This window comes from Pleurodeles waltl, chromosome 5 (assembly GCF_031143425.1).
Source record: "Pleurodeles waltl isolate 20211129_DDA chromosome 5, aPleWal1.hap1.20221129, whole genome shotgun sequence".
NCBI classification, from domain to species: Eukaryota; Metazoa; Chordata; class Amphibia; order Caudata; family Salamandridae; genus Pleurodeles; species Pleurodeles waltl.
Window position 1 is genome coordinate 1,686,711,367 of NC_090444.1, and position 9,776 is coordinate 1,686,721,142.

A 9,776-nucleotide genomic window follows, 5' to 3' on the forward strand; every position below is an offset into this window, starting at 1 on the left:
ACCCCATGGGCTTGTGACTAGCATTGTAACTGGTAGTGCATGGCCTAGTGCATAGGGCTGATCCCTGTGTATTGTGTACGCCAACGGTAGTGTTGTTGTTGGCATTGACTAAGTGTATCCTCTGTCTCACCCCCCCTTTCTTATTTTGTCACCCTGTCCTTGTGTGCATTAGCATAATCTGGTGGAGGAGCAGAGGCACCGGCGACGGAGGAAGCTGCATCCAACATGGGCCTGGAGACCGAATCCACCGACGGTGACGGTGAGGGCACCAGTGGGACGGAGGGCGAGGGGAGCACCACAACGAAGACAGAAGGGAGCACTACCGACAGCGACTCCTCCTCCGATGGAAGCTCCCTGGCGGTGGCGGACACCTATGTGCCCACCCCAACAACAGGTACAGCAGCCACCCCCGTACTAGCACCCCCCTCCCAGAAACCCCTCAGCGTGTTTCCCGTGCCCGCTCACCCAGGAGGGTGGGCATCCCCTTCGCCCCAGGCACCTCAGGCCCTGCCCAAGTCAGCCCTTCTGCCCTCAGTGAGGAGGCTATTGACATCCTGAGATCCCTCCCTGTTGGGCAGTCAACCATACTGAATGCCATCCAGGGTGTTGCAGGGCATGTGCAACAAACAAATACATACCTGGAGGGCATTCACTCTGGCGTGGCGGCCCAACAGAGAGCATTCCAGACTCTGGCCTCCGCACTGATGGCAGCCATTGTCCCTGTCTCCAGCCTCCCCCCTCCAACTTCCTCTACCCAGTCCCATTCCCCTCAACCCCAGCCAATCCCAAGCACACCTTCAGACCAGCAATCACCCAAATACACACAGAAGTGGCTCAGGCAAACACAAGCACCACACTTCATCTCACAGGCACTCACACAAACATCATCCCCATGCAGACACACCAACATCCACTGTCTCCACTGTGTCCCTCTCCTCCTCCTCGTCCACCCCCTCCCAGTAGCGTCTCCTCTCACACCTGCATGCCATACATCCTCATCCACTACCTCCATTACCATCACGCCTATCACTAAATGCTCCTCACTGGCAGTCACCACACCGACATCAATGCACACGTCCCCTGTGTCCTCTCCCACTGTGTCTATGACCACTCCTCCCAAAGTACACAAACGCAAGCACACACACACCCAACAGGCATCCACCTCACAATAGCATCTAACCCCTTGCATCTGCACCCAAACACAGCAAACTGACACCTCCCCAACCACTCCCTCTTCCTCCACAGTGTCCCTAAGAAGCTTTACCTCGCCACAGTTGACCTATTCCCTAACCCTCCCCCCTGTCCTTCACCATGGGCCAGGGTGGCCAGAAAACAGCCCAGCACCTCAGCCACCCAGTCCACGGCCACTGTGGTTTCTGCAGCTGTGAGAGGCTCCAAGGAGGCACCCGTCAGCCCAGCCAGTGTCCCAGCAACACAGGCCAAGAAGGGTCCGCCACCTGGCAACGGCAAGAAGGGTACAGCAGCTAGCAAGACCAAGTCAAAGACTCCAGCTGGCAGAAGCAAGGAGGCACCACAATCTGCCAAGGGCAGGAAGGGGCACAGAACACCAGCCATGGCAACTCAACTACAACAGACCAAGTCATTCTTTTGAGGCACTCAATGGCTGGCCTAAAGAGATCTATTCAGGCTCTGGCCTCCTCACTGATGGCATCCAGTCACCCCCCACTCTCCGCCCCCCTTGCTCCTCCCTCTTTCAATCCAGATCCCCCTTCCCCTACCTACCCAATGCACACAGGCAGATCCACACACACCCAAATAATAACACAAGAGCAGCACACTAACACAAGCATCACAAAACACACTGGCATGCAAGCAAACAACCACCACCTACAGACACAATAGTCACCACTTCCCTAGACACCTCCACCACCCCTAGCATTACACACACAACATTCATCATAGCCACAGGCATGACACCAATAGTCAGTGACACACCCAGCACACCCATCATACCCACAGACATCACTGCAGCAGACCCCCAGATACCACAAGCACCATACCGGCAGACACCACAACTACAGACATACAGATATCCACCACATTCAGCATACCCACAGTCACCACCCCAACAGCCACACAAACATCCACAACTCCAACCCCCAGCACCTCCACCTCCCAGGCCCCCAAGACACACAAACACACTCACTCACCTGCCCAACGGATACCACTCAAACACAAACATACCTTCCAGAAGCACGCACCCACAACATCCATATCAATACAGCAGACAACCACTCCCTCGACCTCCAAATCCAGACCCCCTTCTAATGACCATCCCTAAAAAAAAACCTTAACCTTTCCCCTGTTCCCTCCACCCGTCCCAAACCCAAGAGGACCCCACCTGGCTCTTACCCCCTCACTTCCACCTCCAAGGCCTCCTCTGCCCCTTGCAAGCACCCATATCTCTCTCCCCAAGAAAAAGTCCACCCGTCCCAAAGAGCAGACCACCCCTCCCAAGCTCAAAACCAAACCCCTCTCCCAAACCTGACCCCTCCCCCCTATGATGGTCCCTGGAGTGCCTGCCTCTCCCCTTGATGCCCTTTAATGTGAAGGTTCCATGGCAGTTAGGAGTCAAGTGAGGGCACCATGAGGTGCCTATTCGTAAAACTATGGACTGGCCAATGGCACTGAACTTTTAAAAGTTACCTATAATAAACTCAAACATTTGTTTTTTTGTGTATACATTTGTCCTGCAATTCCTTTACTGCCATAATGTTCCTGAGTGACTTGTGTTCTGTGTCTACAGTACTGTGTGTTTCAGCCTGCTCGTTGATCGATTTGTGTTGTTTGCAGTAACTGACTTTGTGGGCAGTGCTAGTGTCCCCCATGACAAGGGTGTATATGTTAAGAGTATGGATATGTGTGTGCAAATGCATAGTGGTGTCATGGTATTGTGTACTGTTTGTTATGGTATGTATTTCATCTTGTGTTGTCCAATGTGAGCATGTATGGTGTTAGACTTATCCTCCTGATAAGGATTATGTATTCATCTAATATGTGTCAGCTTGAGTTTTGTTTGTGCAGACATGGAGTATGTTCAGTTGTGCTACCTCCGGTTTGCATGTGTCCATTTAGCTGTGGGTACCTTGCAGCTAGTTCCTGTACAGGTATGTCCCATGCAGTTGTAGTTGTATGTGCTTTGTTGACTTGGACTTTCACTCTGTGCAAATAGCCATGTCTTTGGGGTCTAGTATTGTTTGTCCCTGGGATGAAGAACCAGAACCTTATGGGCCTGGCGGCGCAGGGTACGCCTGAAATCTCCTTGGATTCACCTGCCTCAACTAACAGAGACACGGGACACTCTGTCAGGCGTAAAAGATCAGATTTTATTAGCTGCAGCTAGTACAGTTGTCCAAGAAGTACACAAGGTATGTTCTCAGGAGACTGCCACTTTACTTTGTGGCGCACAATCTTATATACCGTATAAAAACCATTTATTAACTACATACACTCCCAGAACACATAGAAAGGAGCCAGTAAGAATAATGTAAAGATAGAACAGAGCCAATAGAAATGTCGGAAAACAAGACAGCACCAATAGAAGGAATTGGAAAACAAAGTATCAAGTGACTTAAGGTTGCCTCCCCTCCAGCTGTGTTTGTCACCCCTCCCTTGAACTAATTCATTAACCGATCCACAACGAAGTTGCATGTGGTGCGATAAGTTTGTGTGCGTTTGGAGGACAGTTGTGAAATGAGAGAATACTAGCAAAGGACAGCGAAGGCCAGACGATAAGATAAGATCGGCGGAGAATAGTGTGAGCCTACAGATAGTTGAAACAAGGATTAGAAAACCAGACAGGGATTAGTGTACTCGGTCAGACCTTAATACCAGCCTTGTAAAGATAGAGGCAGAAGGCTGTTTTGAACACCATGTTGCAGAATAAGCAGAAAAGGCAGAATGGACTTCGTTCGCTGTGCTGCCTGAGTGAAGGCAACATAAAATGGCGGCGGGCCACAAAATGGCGGGTCGATACGATCGTATTAAAAATCGAATTTCCTCAGACCCTCCTTTTGCCAGAACTCAGGCAAGATACACAAACTCATGTTAATCAGAGTCGATGTCTATGGCCATGAGGTCATCAAGCTGTTGCTGTACCATCATTTTGATATTCTCTGCTCTTTGTGACTTGGGTTTGGGAATACATGCAGTAGCACATAGGTTGCAGATGGCAGGACCGCAGTGCATACAAAGACAACAAGAGAATATAAAAGCTAAAATTACTCCAAAGAATGTCAATACCTTCCAACCCCATTTGGACAGTAATCCCCAAAACCACTCTGAAAAGGACCAATCTCCTTCGTCCTGATGAATCGACTCGGAGATTATGTGTAACTTAGAGATAGCTTGGTATACTGTCGGAGCGTCATTAGGTATGAAAATACAGCAACTTGATCCGATCAATTTGCATACTCCACCACGGTCCGCAAGAACAAAGTCTAAGGCAACACGGTTCTGCAAGGTCATAAGACGATCAGCCTGTAGTTCAGCTGTAATGTTACTTAAAGCTCCTACAGTGATGTCTATGGTGGTTTCTACGACACGAACCAATTGCCTTATATTTCTGCTGTTGGCCATTGGACCCCAGAAGGGAAGAAATCCTTTGAGGAAATCTCCTCCCTCTTGTCCTGCTGTGTCTTTCGAATCCACAATCCCTCTGCCATATCTATTTTTATGATGGTTCGCAGGAGCGGTGTATGTAGGGGGAAGAAGAAAGGCTATATAACAAGTACCAGAGAAATCAGCTGGCAACCATGTATAAGCCCTATCGTGGCAAACGAAGTATGTACCTTGAGATGGTACTAACGGCAGTGAATTCAGGGCTGAATAAACATATGTATGGGAACATAAACTTTCTCTTTGTCCGGTGTTTGGAGTTCTACCATTTATTTGCAGACAGAAATTTCCTTGTTGGGGTATGACCCGTATCGGAGGAGATTTTCCTTGCTTAACCTTATCATTGAGGCTGGAAATGTAATTAGTTATGTTCCAATTGGTATATGCTTTTCTTTCATCTATGGAAGCTTCACTTTTTTCCATGATTTTAGCCATAGCTACCATTCCCTTTATCAATAAACTATGACTGAAATTTGAACCAACACTATGTGAACTGACAGGTTGTTTAATTTTACTTTGATATGCATTATTGAAAATGACAAAATAAGCCCAAGCGGAACCTTCATAGGAGAATGGAAGAACTAAATATGGCATTCCTTTTTCTACCGTATGTGGTATGAGTCCACACACCCAACAGTCAGTTGTATTGATCACTAACTGATGTTGATGTAACAACTGGACGAAGGAATTGTTAAAGTATTCAGTTCTTCTGATGAGTTCATGCTGGGGAAGAGTGTGAAATAGGTGCGGAGAGATAGTAGAAGAAGATGTAGAGGTAGGAGAAGAGACAACTTTTTGCTGCAGAGTAATAATGATCCAGTTTACAGATGCCAAAAGAATACACAACAATATAATGACGCATAGAGCAATACTACAACGACTACATATTTCTTTACAATTATTCTTTACATTTTTACTTTCTCTTTTATCTAATGTAGCCTCCATCTTTCTAAGTGGATGCTCACAGCAATCTTCCTCAATCACTGTAGTCACGATTATCTACCGTCCTATGACACTGTGAGGTCCTGCAGGCCTATTGCCACTTACTCAGGTCGTAACTAAGACTCCTACCGTGACCCTGCAACCGGGATAGAGTACTACATAGGAGAGAAATTTACAAGTTCTTTGGTCTTGGTCTCAAATTATAGCGTTCCTGTCCAGAGGCAGTCTGGTTTTGAAACAATGTTCCTGGATTTGTCGTGTTCAAGCGACGATGCAATGGTATTGCTTCTTGAAGGATGTCGTCGTCCTCTTTCTCAGAAAGTGTTCCAATTAGACGCGCATCACTGAATGGTACAAATTGCGGAACTTTCTCACTTTCAGAGTCACTGATGCCTCTACGGACCCACTGATCGAAAGGCAAGGGCAAAGGCACTTTCTTGCAGTGCACGGCATGCACCCAGTTTTTCTTTCCTTCGACTTTAACTGCTGTTCTTGTGGTCAAAAGAACCAGGCGTGGCTCTCTCCATCTGGGCTCCAAATTTCTCTGTCGTTGGAAATTTTTCGTGCAGACCCAGTCACCTGGTCGGATGGAATGACCTGGGTCTGTGGAAGCCTCTGGTAGAGCACTCTGAACCTGTTGATGAAGAACACGCAATTTAGTTGTAAGGTCATGCAAGTAGTCAATCAACATCGGGTATGGCAAGTCTGAGTATTTCTTAGGGCGAGGAACTCCCCATACATTAGCTGGGCGACCAAATATCACTTCGTAAGGGCTAAGCCCCAAACGAGAGTGTACTGCTGTTCTGGTGGACAGAAGAGCCAATGGTAAAGCATCAGGCCAATTAAGTCCTGTGCTAGCTTGCACCTTAGCAATTTTAAGCTTCAAGGTTCCATTGTAGCATTCTACTAAACCAGCCGACTGTGGGTGATTCGCCGCGTGGAACTTCTGTTTTATGCCAAGACCTGCACAAACTTTTTGCATGACTTGACCCACAAATTCGCTCCCATTGTCACTCCAGACAATGCGCGGCAAACCAAACCTAGGGAAGAATTCTTTCAAAAGTATTTTGGCAGTTGATAAAGCAGTATTGTCCTTCAGAGGGTAGGCTTCTACCCATCTAGAAAAAGCACATACTACCACCAGAACATATTTGAGGTTGTTGCATCGTTCCATGTGAATATAATCGATCTGCAACACCTCAAATGGATATGTTGGAGGAGCAAAATGACCTGCTGGAGTTGGGGTTCCCTTTCCCGGATTGTACATCAAGCAAACAATACAATGTTTTACTACATTATTTGCACACTTTGGGATCCCCTCATTTTGCCACACTGGAGCCAGAAGTTTACATATTCCTTTTGCACTTAGGTGAGCTGGACCATGTGCCATAGTAACTACAGGTAGTACATAAGCATCTGGTAACAGCCAACGTTGATGTTCTGATAATTCAACCCAACATCCCATCTCATCTAACATTCCTGTACTTTCCTTCCACTTTCTCAACTCATTCTCCGTAGCCTCTCCTTGAATTGATTTCACACTCTCTACTGTATCTTCACACATTCCCTTTTCTCTTACGCAGTTTGCGGGACCTGCAACATACATTCGACTTGTGTTGTCTCTGGCTGTCTTTTTCGCTACCTCATCTGCAAATGCATTTCCTCGACCAACATCGTCCACAATCTTTTTGTGTGCACTACACTTCACGATCGCTATCTGAGTAGGCATTGTAAGTGACTCAAGAAGTTCAGTCACTAATTGACCATGTTGTATCTTAGTACCATGGGAAGTAAAGAATCCTCTTTCCTTCCATAAGCGCCCAAAGTTAAACGCTACACCAAAAGCGTATTGGCTATCAGTGTACACGTTTACTCTTTTTCCTTTGGATAACACACACGCTCTAGTTAAGGCTATCAATTCAGCTGCCTGAGCTGAATTATGTCTAATGCGTGCTGTCTCCACAATCGTATGCAAAGTAGTAATAGCGTAGGCTGAAACTGTATCTCCATTCGGGAGCTTGAAACAAGAACCATCTACCCATAGTGTTCCATCTGGATTCACTAATGGCGTGTCTTTTAGGTCAATTCTACCCTTAGTCTCTTCTTCAGTACGGAGAAAACAATCATGCTGTTCAGAGACATCTCTCTCTTCTGGAAGAGGCAACAAAGTAGCTGGATTCAGGGTATTACATCGTTTGATGTGTATGTGACTAGCCAAAAGCGTCAGCTCATATCCGGACAACCGAGCACTCGTAAGATGCTGCGTTTTTGTCCTATTTAGTAAAGTATCCACTGCATGTGGCACCATAACAATGAGAGTATTATCTAGCACTACTCCAGCAGACTGTCGAATAGAAATTGCTGCTGCCGCTGTCGCCTTAAGACAACTAGGCAATGCTTTAGCTACTGGATCTAACGTAGCTGAGAAATATGCGCATGGTCGCTGTTGATCTCCAAAACGCTGCGTTAAGACTGACAATGCACAACCCTCTCTTTCGTGGACATAGAGCGTAAAGGGCTTACTGTAATCAGGAGTACCCAATACAGGAGCAGATCACAAAGCAATACGCAAATCAGTAAAACTCTTCTGACATTCGTCAGTCCACGGAAGAGGCTGAGGCGTATCTTTTAAAGTTAGCGCCAACAGCGGTTTAGCCAATAAAGAGAAACTCGGAATCCACTGTCTACAATAAGAAGTAATGCCCAAAAAGGCACGTACCTCTCTTTGTGTGGATGTCACTGAGATTTGTGCAATTGCCTGAATTCGTTCGGGGGTCAATCGTCGTCCCTCCTTTGACAAGAGATGACCCAAATAAGTCACCTCGCGACAGACATATTGTAATTTAGAAGGAGAAACCTTGTGATTCAGATCAAACAAATGACGCAACAGTGCAACGGTCACGTTTTTGCAAATCTCCTCTGAATCAGCTGCAACTAATAAGTCATCCATGTACTGAATGAGAGCGGCACTGGACGGTAAGGAAAAGGCATCAAGATGACATTTTAGAGCTTGACTGTAAATAGAGGGACTTTCACAATAACCTTGAGGTGCGCGTTTAAACCGGAAGCTTCGGCCTCCGAGGGAAAAACCAAAAATATCTCTACTCTCTTCGGCGATGGGAATACTAAAGAAAGCATTCTTTAGATCAATAACTGAAAACCAAGTCGCTGTAGAAGGTATCATCGTCAACAGAGCAGTGATATCTGGGACTACAGGAAACTGCGGTACGACAATCTTGTTTACCTCCCGAAGATCAATTACAAAACGATAAACAGGAGGCTGAGAAGGATCAGTGCGTTTAAGAACCGGAAGAACAGGACTGTTACATGTATTTCCTCTCGTTTCCTCAACCACACCCTTCTGAATCAAATCATGGACAATTTCCAGAAGTGCTTTCTCACCTTCAGTAGAGATTCTGTATTGCGGAATACGTGGCATTTCAGCATTGGGCTTAAGAGTAACAACATAAGGTGGGATCTCAAGACAACCAACGTCATTCGGACCCGTAGCCCAAAGCGTTTCGGGAAGAGAAAGCAATTCAGGTGGGAATTGATCTTTTGATAAGTACATTGGACTAGTCATTTTCTGTCCTAGAGTGAGGTATACACCAGAAGGTGAACAATATATCGTAGCATGCATTCTTTTTAATAGATCTAAACCCAACAGATTTTCACCACAACCATTCGTCAGAAGAAGCGGAGCTTCTAAATCATAAGGGCCTATTGAAACAGGCAAAGGGCAAGAAACTGGATTGCGAACAGGGGCGCCAGAAAATCCTACAGATACATTCGTTAAGCCAGACAAAGGTGCGCCAGGGAGTTTAGAATGAATGATAGAGCTTCTCATGGCACCAGTATCTAAAAGAAATGGCTCTGAAACACCCATTGTAGTGACATTAACATAAGGTCCATTCTGATCCACTGGAATTGACGTAACCCCCTTACTTTGTCCATGGCTGTCCTATTCAAAATGAAGACTTTCATTCCCTCCTTCAATATACTGATCCTCACTGTAATACTGTGTAGACCTAACATTTTGCTGGTCAAAGTAATTTCCGGAATTTGGAGGAACAAAAGAACGCTGCTCTTGGGTTAACACACCTCGACCTCCACCTCTATTTGCTGACTGAGGACCACCACGACCTCGTGAAGCAGATGTTGCTCCATTACGCTGCAACAATGCCGGACAACTGTTC